The following is a 13997-nucleotide window of genomic DNA, read 5'->3' as shown; positions in this document are numbered from 1 at the left end:
TTTATATCTCTGGAGAAACTTCATTTAATAACCCATCTCCCCTGAAAGCACCAGTGGTTGGTGTTCCTCCATGGCAGATGTGCTAAATTGGCTAGAGTCCATTTTAATCTCTCGTTTACTAGTTCTGATAATGAAGTCTTGACCTTCCAGCAGATGGGACTTGCAAAGCAGTTCTGCTTGGTGCTAACAGGATCTGTGGGCCAATCTGTGCCTGAGCATGTGGCTTTTATATCCAGTGGAGTGGCATATTGAGTCAGGGACTGCAGGGTGCTGAAGTAATAATAATTCTTGGAATTATTAAATAAGCACATACACATGCACCACAACAAAATGATAACTGTGGTAGTCTCTGCTTTCCTGTGGTCTTACCATGCATCCTCCTGGATACTATGTTCAGTGCAAGCATGAGCTTCCAAAACTGCTTAAACCCATTTAGATCAGCAGGCAACTCGAGAGAGAGCAGACCAAGTTGCCGTGCTTTATCTTCTGATTATGGGGTGATTATAGATGTGCTGCAACTTTGAGATAATGAATTTTAACAGTAATATTGTCACTTTGCAAATGGTAAATGTGGCACTTGGAAGGTGGTGGTGTTTGCACATCTGTATCTCATGCTCAAGTTTCTTGAAAGGGTTGATTTACAACGCAGGCTCAGAAAATAAAGTAATTCTGATGCAGTAGAAGGGAAAGAATTTAATAGATCCATTGACTTGCATTTTGTAGTGTGCTTAATTTACTTGATAGGAACTTCTGTCATTTAATCAAAACACAAACCACAAATTGTTACATACCCAACGGTAAACCCCATTGACCACACAGGCAGAGTGTATCCCGAGGCAGCCATGGTGACTACAGCCGCTGTCCTCTGCAACACCGCTCACCGTATGGTGCTTGGTCTTGTGCCATGCAATGCACTTGTGGCCATGTGTGACATCCATCGCTGAGGAATGTGTGTGGCCATGCTGGTACACCACAGAACTGGGTCTGTGCTTGGTATTGATCCGTGACACGCAGCTACATTACAGATGTAATTTGTTCAGGCTCCAAATTAACATACTGCTGGGTGTGAATGCAGAGCAGATGGACCGCTCTGGGATAATGCACTTGGACACTCATGGAGGCAGCTTCTCTTACATTCAGAGGCACAGAAGTTGCATTGCACAGAAGACATTCATGGAGAGAGCCAAGGACTAGTCATATTAAGTTTGGACCTAACTTGGGAAGACTTAGAGCTCCTGTAGCAAACAATAATTTGATTTCTGCTCTCAGGGGCCTTCTGGTAGCACCTGCCTTTCCCCATTAACTGTGTGAGGAGCCCGTGGTACGTTATATGCCTGACGTTAGGTGGCAAATACCCGTTTATATCTTCCATGTGAGTGTTTGGTAGTACCAACTGTGTGTAGTTAGCACTGGTAAAAGATGATAGCACTTTTTGAAGTCCTCCTGGTGAGTAATTTCTGGAAGTGGTTACTTACCCCATCTCTCCTGAAGAAGTGGCAGCCATGAATGTTGTCTTCAAGACAGCATGTCTGACTTGGAAGTTGCCACGTACTTACAGCAGTTTCTGTGCCATTTTGCATTTGAATGGGGCTGTGTGTGTGTGCCATGCACGCAGCCACAGCAGGAGTGAGTTTGAGGTTTGTTATCAGATGGAGAAGACAGCCTCGTTGTCCATGAGCTGGGTCCCTAAGGCAAAATCTCAAATGAGGAGTTAGCATTCAATCCTCACAAGTCTTCCCAACTTCACGAACATCAGTCCTATTCTTGAGGTTTTTATGCAGTCTGAATGTGACATTACCTGGTAGAAGACACTGCCATCAGAGTTTCCAAGGTGTCGCTCTGCAAACCCATTTGCAGCCCCTCTCCTGGCTGGGCTCACTCCGCTGGCCCTAAAACCTGAACAGCTTCAATTCCAAATTCACCCGATGCGCTGATTCAGCTCTCACCACTGCGAGTAAATCTGAGCCCAGTGGTGTGATCTGTAGTTATTTAGTGTGTGCTAAGAACAGACTGCTCAAGTCAGCGCTTCGTGTCTCAATGCATAGTCAATATACATAGGAGCAAAAGATCTAAGTTCTGACTTGTTCAGCAGCTCACAAAAGCCTTGATATTAAAAGAATAACTGGAGAGCAAGTTTCCTGCACTGGTGCTGACTGTGGTGCCTAGAGTGAAAATAAATTAGAACTTTTTACTTTGCAAAAGATGTTCAGAAATTAATCTTACAACAGCCTACATAGCACTGAGGGCTTAAATACTTTATTGACCAATTTGGCGTTCAGAGTCTGTTGCGAAAACTAGAAAGGGCTTGCATCAATTTATCTTCCCCATGTCATATTCTTTCAGCCATACATCTTTAGGCAGGGCTGGCTCTTGGGGTGTTAATATTAAGCTGCTGATCTGTGTTTACTTTGGTTTGGTACAAGTGAGTTCAAACCACAGTTGTGGCATTCTGTAAAATCCATAGGTGTTCAGAAGCGTGATGATTGCTGTGGTATTCAGGTAATAGGAGTGGCAATAAATAAACTTTTAATAGATTTTAATTTTTTTAAAAATAATAAAAAGTAAAATAAATTACACTTTAGAGTTCAATTCAGCCGTGTAATCAGCTGTGGTCTTTGGAAGCTGGCTGTTAAGGGTGGGCTGGCTGGTTTCTGTGCTCTTCATCTCTCTTCCAGGGGTTTGGAGCACAGGCTGCAGTAATCCCACTAGATGGAGCAGGGCAGCAGCAGTGCTGTATAGGTCGGGCCATAAGGGCAAACCCACATTATTACCTGCCAAGGAAAAGAAAAGAGAGGAGAGAATGGAATGACAGGCAGAAGAGTGCAAAACCGAATATGTGAAGAAGCAAAGAACAGACTTGTGAAAGACGATTACAAAAAAAAGCAAAGCAGAGGAAACCTACAGTGGAGATGTATAACAGTAATGAAGAAAAACAACATGAAAACAGATGTTGAATCTTATTTTTAAGCCCTAAGCACATTTATATTTTTCTTTAATATGCATTTTCCTACATCTCTGTTTTCTCCATCTTTCATCATAACTGGAAATAAATTTTATTATTTTTTTTATAGATGAAATTGTATTTTTGTCTTGAGAGTCTTACTTAAAGCTGAAGTATCCTCAGGAATGCATTTAAGTCAAGGAGGTTTTACAATCATAGTTTTCTTTGTTTAATTTCAATAGGGAAGATTTAACTTAACTTGACTACTCCAGAAATATTCTCCTTAAACTACATGACCATGTGGGTGAGCTCCACTTTTATTGCTCTGGGTGTTGGTTGTTTTTTTTTATTTTCTTGTTGATGCAGGGAAAACTAAGGTGTTTAATTGTGATTTTTCCATTGTTGCTGTTAAATATTGTTGAAAAGAAATATTTCTCTTGCTATTTCTAACATGAACCCCAAGCGTAAAGCTTCAACATGACAGTGAAAGTAGCCAACTCCATTACAGAGTTCATCTTCTTGATTATTTTGGAATATTAGGAAGATATTGGGGCGGGGTGGTGGTGGGGTGGGAATCTGGTGCAGTAAATCAGGTTTACTTCTGGATGATCTATATTAAATCAAAGTCAGATAAATCAGCAGAAAGTTGCAACAGTATTTGTTTTTTAATGGAAGATTTCAAGACATGCTTTTAACTTATAAACGTAGGACAATTTTGCAAATCTTCATCCAGCAATAAAGTAACTACTATTACAATAAGAAATAGATAAAATCCTGTAAAAATCAGTAAGACTGTTCTCAGATGTAGGTGGGGTTTTGATCAGACCATATGGTTCTGAGATAGTGTCCTTTATAGCATGTCCTAGTGACATGAATTCCAGGAAGTTTCTAGGTGATACTAATTTCTGCAACTGCATATACGTGTTTTAATAGAAGAGAAGCTGGGGTCATGCTGGTAATCCACTCTGGTTTATGTAATAATTTCCTTTAGGAGAGAGTTTCATGTTACTCTTTCTCTGGGGAAAAAAAAAAAAAAGGTGATTGAAGAATTTCAGTTAACTATAATGCCACACAAAGCTGCCCTCCAGTTGTGCTTCTCGCTGGAACTATTTATGGGACTGCATTAAAAATCCAATCAATAGACAGCCAAATTAAAAATAAAATAAAATAAAAAAAGAGGAGGTCCTCCCTAAATGGTACTTTTTTTTTTCCTTAATCCAAATATTCTAGAGCTAATTGTATTTGTGAATCTCCACTCCCCAGTGTTCCCTGTGCAAGCTTTTTACATCTTATTATAAATTATGTGTTTACAGTGGTCTGTCTTAAAGCAGGAGAAAAGGTCAGATACAGGAAAGATATGTTTGGAGGAGACAAAGGAAAGTCAGTCCTGAAGGCAACCTTCAATTGCCAAATCTCTACCAGTGGTTATGAAGCAAGAGTTTCACTGTACAGACACAGAGTCTTTTAAATGGTGTTACCTGAAACAAGCTCAACTGTGCGACGATCACTGTCTGGTGAATCCCAAAATGTGGAAAAAAATTCCATAGGTACTGCTACCAGGGTCACTGGGTATGCCACCAGCATAAAAGCACTGACTGTGTAGAGGCAACAAAAATAGCAAGTTCAGAGTTAAGAATTTTCTACCCTAATATGGGGAGAAAATAGGATGAGAAATTATAGAGGCACTAAAGTAAGGAATTACTTGTGTTTTGATGACTCTTGCCCTCAGCGGGCCAGGATTCTGCTCATGAGCTTTTACACAGTTTCTCTTGCATGGAATGAAAAATGAAAGTAGACACTGCAGCGTTAGAACTGTGATATCTGGGAATAGCCTTGAAAATGTTAATGAATCTCTAATTAGAAGCAGGAGTGTTCATGGGAATTGTGAATCATTTGCTGAGAAAAGCAGATCTGAGCAAATGAAATGCCTCCAAATAGCAAGGATGGAGAGCTATACATGGAATTTGAGTACAGCATGACTTCATCTTGGTATCCACCAAGTAACAACAGGCATTGGTAGCAAAGGAGAAAAGTAAGCAAGACTTCAAAAGAAAGCAAGTGAAGAAAAAATAGAGCAAAGTTGGGTAACACGGTACAAATTTCATGGATAGCACCCAGCATCGAGACAGACTGAATAACCCAGGTGCTGCTTCCCATTTAGTTCTCCATTGCACAATGAGACAATCATATAATAATTAGGTTGGAAGGGATCCATGAAGGTGTCTGGTCCAAGCCTTTGGTCATCTGAGATCAGGTTTGCTCAAGGTCTTATCTGGACAAGTTTTGAAAGTCCTCAAGGATGAGTATTCCAGAACAACAGGGAAAGAGCAATACCAGAAATACAGAAAATAGAATAAGAAGGAGGCACAACCTACTAGGAAGTAATGAGGTTGTGTTGGCAACCTAATACAGCAAAGGAGACAAAGAAACTGAGATGGACAATGAGTTGATGGTTCAGGCCTCCAAAAGTCAGATGCATGGGGAAGACTGAGGCTGTGGTGAACCAGAGACCGTATGCAGCAACTGTAGACCTAGGGCAGCAGAGCAGATGTAGGCATATGGAGAACTATAGAAGTATAGTAGTGTGGCAGTAGAAGAGGGGCCAATGATAGGCAGGCAGGTATAGAAAAACTTGGTGCAAGAAAGTCAAATAAAACTAGGCATAAGCAATTCAAAGACCTTCTAGGCTGTTGTCTGATGGAGAAAAATCATCAATGTGAAGTTGAGTCTTGTCCAACCATGAAAAAATAAACCAGAATTAATTCTTGAGAACAACTTCAGTGCACTTGAAAGTAAATAAATTAAAATATGATGGCATTCAATACCATGTCTTCATGCTGAACTCTGTACCGATAACCCTGTGCCCTGCAGGTCAGGGAATACATGTGTGGAAGGAATATTAACAGCACAAATGGATAAAATGGGGTGCAGTGCCATGCACAGAAGTAAGAGGAAGGAACATGGGTTACAAGTGACTAGGATATGAAAATGAGAGAAGAAAAACTTTTATATATGTGTATATATACATGTATACACACACACCGGGGTGCATATAATTGCAATTTAGCTATAGGTACAGCATTTCAGTATGTACTGCTTTATATACTTACAGCATGTACATCAGTATTTTTGTTGGTCGCTAGCCAGTCTAGTTGTACAATCAAGAAATTACCCAGTGTATAGTGATTAAATCACTAGTAATATATATTGTAGAGTAAAATTGGAAAGAGAGAATTTGCAATATATTGCTATAAAATGTAAATTTTGCTTCTGTCCAGTGAAGCTGATACTTGCTTGCTGTGAAATTGCCAAAATGCCTACAGTATATTGAAGCAACTCAGAGTTCATGGCCAGCATTTTCAGTAGGAGTTGGTGTTTTAAGTGCCATTCTTTCTATTTTTTTTTTTTTTTTTTTTCTTCTTTTCTTTGTGAGTTTCAAATTTCAGACAACTTGAGTCAGGTCAGTTGGGACCGTTGAGGTGCTCTGTGTTTCTAGAAATCAGAGGCAGCTTACCTTAAACTTGACCATCAGCATTTGAAGCTTTTTGCTATTCATATATTCCTTTGGGCCTGCGTGAGCTTGGCCAAAGGCGCAGAGGAGTCAGCAGCGGGATGTGGAGTTGCTGCCTGTCATCTTACTCCTCAAGGATTTTAGCGAGAGTAATGTCAATGAGAGGAGTCTCGCTGTATCCTATATTTTAGGGATGTGGCAATTCAAGCATGCTCCGGCTTCTGTAAAAATACATGAGAAGCACAGAGTAAGAAAGAAACCAAACTACTATCACCAGCACATACCCAATCTATTTTCTATTTGGCAGGTATCAGGGTATATTAGAAGTTTTTCTTTCGTTCGGGTTTGTTTTTTTTTTATTTTATTTTAATAGGCATAAAATATATGGAAAATTAAAATCTGAACAAGAGATATTCTACACCACTGAAATATATTTCATCCCTGACTTTCACCTGTGAATTTGTTATATGAGAAGATTTTTTAGGTTTCAAAAGCTGTCACATTCAATTCAAGGAATAGTTTATGCTGCCTCCTTCCTTTAACTTAGTGTGAATGTTGTACACAAGATAGCTGACACAGAGTTATGATATTAAAAGCATCATTTAACTTCTGGCACTTAATTTACCTCATTAACATTTTTATTACATTTTGTTACTATTGCATACTGAGAGAACATAGTTGTAAAGTCATCCAGTTCAGGCTGAGCACCTGTGTATGGTTCAGGGGTGTCAACACACTTTCATTGGCACATTCAGCTGGATTAAATAGTTAGGTTTTCCAGCTGCTCTAGTACCTATCTGTTTGGCAAAAGTGTAGAATAATCTACGACCCAGGCTTTTCCAATTTTCGAGATCACATTTCTAAGTCTGACCAAATGATATGCTAGAAAGAAAAATGGTGTGTTGACCATGGGACCGGTATTTGATTTCAAGCCTTGATGCACCAATACTTCAGTAGGAAATGATCTTGGTAGGATGACAGTTTGTAATCTATCCTCAGACAGCATGAAGGTTGTAAATTGCCATACCTGGTGTTTGCCATTGTTTCTTACTGATAATAGGTGGGAATTCATTGTGTGTGTTTATGGTGTTTTATTGATTGAGTTACTGAAGGTCATGGATACCAAAAAGTTGTGGGGTTTTTCTGCTGTTATGGTATAGATTTTAACATTTTTTTGAAAGTATGTTGGCATAATATACATGATTTTGATAAGCTTGCTATATTTTCATCCAAACTTCTAGAGTGTCAAAAAGTTAAGGGATCAAATTCTTCTGGACTTCTTGTAAATGCTTTCATTAATACATTAATATGTTTGTTGGGTTTTGGGTGTTTTTTTTTATTTGTTTGGGTTTTTTTAAATGTTAATGCTGTCTGTGTATTAGGAGCATGTAATTTCACTCTAACTCCGTTCAGTGGTAAAGAACTGAAGGTTATGTCATTTGTTTCAAAACCTCTTTTCCTTTTAATTTTCTGAATGGTCTTTGTAGTTTATGGACTGAATATCATGACTTTTTAATGATGATAGAAATTATACAGGATACAAAAAAAAAAAAAAAAGCATCCCATTCTTTGAGTTCCTAACAATCTATAACTTTACAGTAGGAAGCTCAATTGGACCCTTAAAACTGAGTTTATGTGAAGTAAATGGTCAAACCAGTTTCTTAGATTAGTAACGCCTGATTATTTAATATATAAATATTTTCCTCTAAACAAAACAAAAAATAATGAAATTCAATTTGAATACCGAATCATTACTGAAAAGACACTGTAGAATGTAACTGTTATGAGGCTTCTGAATTGAAAAGTTCTATCAATTTTTTGTCATAAAAATGGAATCTTTGCAGAAATTTTAGTAATCAATTTTCTTTTAGATTCTTCTGTCTGACTATGTGGTATTACCTCTTTAATTAAATTATATCCTTCTCCATTCAATCAATGCTAATAGGTTAATCTATTTTCAGCTATTATTGTTTCTTATTTAGTAAGAAAAAAAAAAAGCAGGAGACAGTTTGAGATGAAGTAACATTTTGTGGCAAGCAATAGGCAGAGTCGGGGTGGCTTTTGCCATGAAACATTTAACAGTTGCACTTGGTAAGTCAGCGCAGGTAAAAAAATTTTGGCATATTTTGCCTTTTTTTGCAAATAGAATGGCTAAAATTAGTGTTTGGATTGGTTAGCTTGCTCAATTTTCAATTACTCCTTTTTTGCACGTTTGAGGCAGCCTCTGGAAAGTATTTCTATGGAATTGAGGAGTGAGAAAAGAGCCATTAAAGATCGAGAAGTAGTGAGAATGGAAAAGAAAATCTGAGCATAAGCAGAGGGAGAATGAGAGTAAGAAACTGTGTGTCTGGTTCAACACCATGCAATCTTTATGCACACATTTAGTGATGGTTTCTGTGGTAATCACCAGCAAACTATTGGTAGTGTGGTTGTCAGACCATACACTTAATATTGAATTTTCTATTCTACTAATTGTTTATTTAGCTGCTTAGCCTAAGCTTGGCTTCTAGTGTCTCCATTTTATTAGGGCTTAGTTAAACAATTTGGAAAGCCTTCTGAGTTTGGACAGAGGACTTCCCTCTGTAACCTTCAGTACAGTCCTAAGACTTTTACAGTTCTTGAATGACAATATCACTGATGTGTGACTTCCATGTCTGGGCATCTTTCTCAGCAGCCTTCAGCATCAGCATCCAGGTTGCTGTTTATTCATACAGAGGATATGCATTTCTCTGAGGATTGCATCCACATCCGGTTATCACCGCAACACTTAGATTTAGACTTTTGCTCATCCTAAATAAATTACTTCTAACAGGTGCAAAACCATAATCCGTTTGGTACTTGGCAGCAAGCAGAGGTAAATGGAAGGGGTGTGTAGCTTGGAGTCTTTGAAATCAATTAAATCAGATTCTGTTTTGTTACACATAATCTCAGTTCAGGTGCCGTCTAAAAGCTTTTTCTTTTAGCGTTTGTAACATTAGAATGTCTAGATTGGCATCTGCATACACCTTACACCCCTCCCCCCCCCCAAAAAAAAAAAAAAGGTAAAAGGATGTTTTATTCATAAATTTATGGTATTGTACTTAGACTCTAGTCTGCTTTTCCCAGAATTTCCTCCCACTGTGCTCTTCTCTCCATCTTCCCAAAATGCATATTTTCAGCCTTGAGAAAAAAATTTAGAAGAAAACCCCAATCCTCTGCATGATTTGCTGTCCCAACATCTCAGCCACGAGAGATCTCAGCGTTCATGGTTTGGAATAGTTTATCAAAGGGATCCAGGAAGAGCTTGCTGCCTGATTTATCTAATAATTAAGCGTTGCAGTTACTTAGCCTTAGATTAATATTGATTGAGTGTTATTTCTAATAATGAAAATAATCTTTTTTAATCAAATCATAATTTCATACATTGCTCGGTGATTTTCAATGATGCCTTTCATTTGCATGTTGCCTTTGTTGTTTTCCTTGTGTATATACACATATGTGCCTGTGTGTGTGTGGCTGTATACCAGAACAAACTTCTAAAAATAAGGCTACAAAGCCATTTCTTATGCCACAAATCTTTCTTGTGTGATGCTAAAAGTATTTTGAACCACAGACCCATACTACTCTTTTAACACAGAATAACTGAGGGAGGTCGGAAACTCAGACTTTGCTGTGCCAGAATTGATGCAGGAATTTGAACCTGGCAATCAAAACAATTACCAGGACCATAGGAGTGTGGAATTAGCATTCCCCATTGCAGCCTTCAGTTTGGGTATACTCTTAAAGATTCATTGGTCTACATAGAGAGAAATTATTTATTCTGCCCTTTGTCTGTCTGAATGATTTTATGTCTGTCATCCTTGTACCAGAGAGTACATTCAGGAGAGTGAATGAAAGTCTTGACAAAACTGTCAAATACTGATGAATCAAGATTCTCTAATTTAAAACAAAAACAAAAACACCCACCCAACCAACCAACCAAAAAAACCCCCCAAAACAACAAAAAAACCCAACCAAACATAACCAAAAACCACAACACCAAACAAACAAGAATAAAACCCACAGTGTTTATTTGTGGTCTGCAGATCTTTTACAGGGACAAAGAACTTCCTTCTTTTTTTTTTTTTTTTTTTTTTTTTTATGGAAGATCACGCTGTCTTTTAAGATAACATTAGGAAAATACACAGGTGGAAAAGTTATTGAGTTGTGTGATTTATGTAGGAGTTCTCAGCACCGTTGTTTATGTGGCTTTTTGAGGGAGAAGATTAGCATGGAAAAAATGTGTGTCTGTACATCAGTTTATCTTCCTAGATGAGCTCTATTGTCACCTGTTAGCTTGAGAGATGGAGTATCACAGACAGGTCTAGAAAAGGTAAATAATGAGGCTAGTGAGTAAGCTGAGAATACTGGGTTTATGCCATAAATATTTTTCCCATGTTAATGAATGAATGAAAGTAATTCATTTATTGGAATTTCTGATGGGTATTCCCTTCACACGGCTTCATAGAGCTAACTCTGACATTAGCTCAGGAAACCTTTAAATCTACAAAATATTTCATAGCACTGCAGAAATGTGAGGGACACCCCCCTTTTTCCTCAGTCACTATTTCAATTTATCTTCAAAGCTCTGGTTGTTGCATTCAGAGGACTTGTGCCTCAGGTCCCCTGCTGGTTCTCGCATACCAGCTGATTTCAGCTATAAATGCTGAGCTGCATTACGCTTATTTTCTGGTTTTGTTTTAATTTTCTTTTGCCACTGTTTTTCATGTTCTTATTGGAACTATTTATTCCATACAAAGGAGTGGAAATATCTTTTTGACAAAAACAAATATGAGGAATATGAAAGTCTGCAGAAGTTCTCAGCATGGGGAAATAGGAATGTAAGCTGTTCTGCAGTCACGCATAAAGCATTTACTGTCGAGCATCCACATCTACAATATTGGTGAGCATATTATTATATGCTTATATAAAGTAGTTCTTTTTAGCTCATTGTAAGCCCCCAGGATTAGAAAGTAGAGAGCAGGAAAGGGCTCCCTGATTTTAAGAAATCCATCCCAGTCTAACATCAGCTACCAGCTTACATAGACCCTTTCCTAAACAGACCAGGTTTCATCTTGCGCGTCATCTGTTCCAGTCCCTCATGCTAGGATATTTTTTTCATTTTTCATATCCACATGTTGATATATACTATTAACAGAAATATTGTCATATATATGGAAAACCCTTTCCTTAACAGCAAGGACTTCCTTGTCTTGTGGAAGACAGGGAGAAATGTTTTTGAAAGATCGGGATGACTTCATAACTCAGGGATGATAAACCCAAATCTTACGTATGTGTCAATCTGGAGCTCATTAATTGATAATTTTTCTGATGAACACTGTGTCTATCTATGCTGGTACTGGCCAGAGTTACCTGGATGAATTGCCTGAGAAACTCCAGTGAAATTCCATGCTGTTCCTTTTGCACTGATTTTTATGTAGGTATTTTGAAGTGAAAGATCCACAGACACAAAAAGCTTCAGGCTTTAGATTATCAACAGTGGCTTTTTGATCTTAGAGTGACCCTCACAGCCGAAAACAAATTTATTTTTGCAAAATGTGGAAAAAAGACATGAAAGGCAGGGGTAATAAGTACCAGTATGCAAAAGTCCAACTTATGACCAAAGGGAAGATGTGAGAAGAGTTAACTGTACACAATTGTACAATAACGCTTTATGTCTGCTGTGTTATCTATCAGGTTTAAATAGGTTTTGTAACTTTGATATACTTTTCAAAAAATATAATTAAAAAACCCCCAAAACCAAAAAAGTAGAGTATATGACTAACCTAGCATTACGCTCTGTATGAAAATCAGCAAAATCACACAATGGCAGGTCATTTAGGAGCAAGGTACTCTTTTTTGATTTTTCCTGCTGATCATATTTTTTTTCTGATTTTAATGCATCCTCAAAAAAAAAAAAAAAAAAAGACACCCACAATCAAAACCACTTTCTCTTGGCTGAGTTCAAAGGTATCTACAGGAGGAGCATTCATAGGCCACCTAATCAAAGAAGTGCTTTTAAACATCCTCTAAGAAATCTCAGTTCATTAGGGAAAGACCAAAACTAACAGCACAATGGACTGTTAAAAATTGGTCCTGAGGCTTTGCAAGAAGGGAATGTTAGCTGAAAACAACTCCCCAATAAGCAGGGAAAGCAGACCAGCTGATCTATCTTTAAGGGAAGGATTATAAAGCAACCTGGCAGGACTGTTTCTTCGGGGTAGTGGCCAACTATTTGTGCCATGCTGTTTCCATTTGAATGAAAAATCAGCTGCCTGACAGACTCTTATTGTTCTCCACATCTAGTGCTGTGGTCGATGCAGGGATGTTTGTTACTCTTTTGATGGTTTCAGCACAAAATGAAAGATAAAACAGACTTCATAAAGTAAAAACAAATTATTACTCTGCATAAATACAGAAAACACTTATCAAGCTACGGCAAAATGTTCACAAAGGCTGTGATTTTTCTCTGGAATGGTGGGATTTTGGCTGGGATTGGATTATACTTGCAGTGGCATAAGATCATGGGTCACCAGCTCTATCGCTAATAAAATCATTAGGGAAATTTAGCCCTGACAAGATGAAAAAAAAAAAAAAAGCAGTTGGCTGCCTATGTATCAGTCCTCTCTGCAGCACCACTTTTGTTTGGGCATCTTTTGCCATGTACAGGGAGACTCTGCAAGCAGAATGAACATAATTTCAAAGTAGAGAGCAAAGGTTTATTGCCCACCACTCAGAGCGGGTTTCGAAGCTAAATACTGTGCAGCTAGACATTAATAATGTCACTGCCCCAGTACCATACCCAGTGCTGGCTTGGGGGATTTCAGCCAGGTGTGGAAGGTTTCTCCTTCACTGCTCCTTGGGACAGGCTTCCAACTCCTCGTGGTGATATTTATTTGCCTTAGGATTTTAGATAGCTTTTCACAGAAGTATTTTTCTGCCTGAATCTTTTGTATCTCTGACTTCAAGAGAAGAGATGAAATCTTGAAAGAGTGATGGGAAGAGGAGCAGGTAGGGGGGTTGAAGGGCAGAACATATGACTGAGATTTCAGTGTGGGAAAGAATGGATGTGGGCTTGATGGCAGAAATGGAAACTGAAATACAAGAATAGTTAACATGGAGCCAAATATTTGGAGGCTAGATGAAAGCTAATGAAAAAGGGCAGGGGGGAAAGGCAAGTCTTTTTCAAGGAATGTCTTTTTTCCCCTAGTAAATTGGAGTCTGAGCACAAAGATTAATTGTTACACATGCCATCAGGATGCAGATCAAAGCAAAACTAAGATCAAAACCCACACAATATTATTTTTATAAAGTATTGATTTATAGGGGTTTGGGCCATTAATAGTTTTCATTTATGCATCAGGTTTCTCTATTACTGTAATGGAAATTAGCATGGCTTCTCAGAATTTAATGAAATTCAGCAGCCCACACTGAGTGTGAATTTGGCCCTCTAGATCTGATCTGCCCATGACTTGACACCAACATATTTCTGTGGACTTCAGTGGTGTTAATCTTACCTCAGGTTTA

The 13997-nt window shown here is 38.3% G+C and overlaps 1 protein-coding gene across 2 annotated transcripts in view; it reads left to right on the top strand.

Annotated features, from left to right (window-relative positions):
- Positions 1-13997, top strand: part of CTNNA2 (catenin alpha 2) — a 515269-nt gene that overhangs the window by 309787 nt on the left and 191485 nt on the right. The window lies entirely within an intron of this gene.

The sequence above is a fragment of the Falco biarmicus genome, chromosome 1 (assembly GCF_023638135.1).
Source record: "Falco biarmicus isolate bFalBia1 chromosome 1, bFalBia1.pri, whole genome shotgun sequence".
NCBI lineage: Eukaryota > Metazoa > Chordata > Aves > Falconiformes > Falconidae > Falco > Falco biarmicus.
This window is presented reverse-complemented; position numbering and strand designations above follow the sequence as displayed.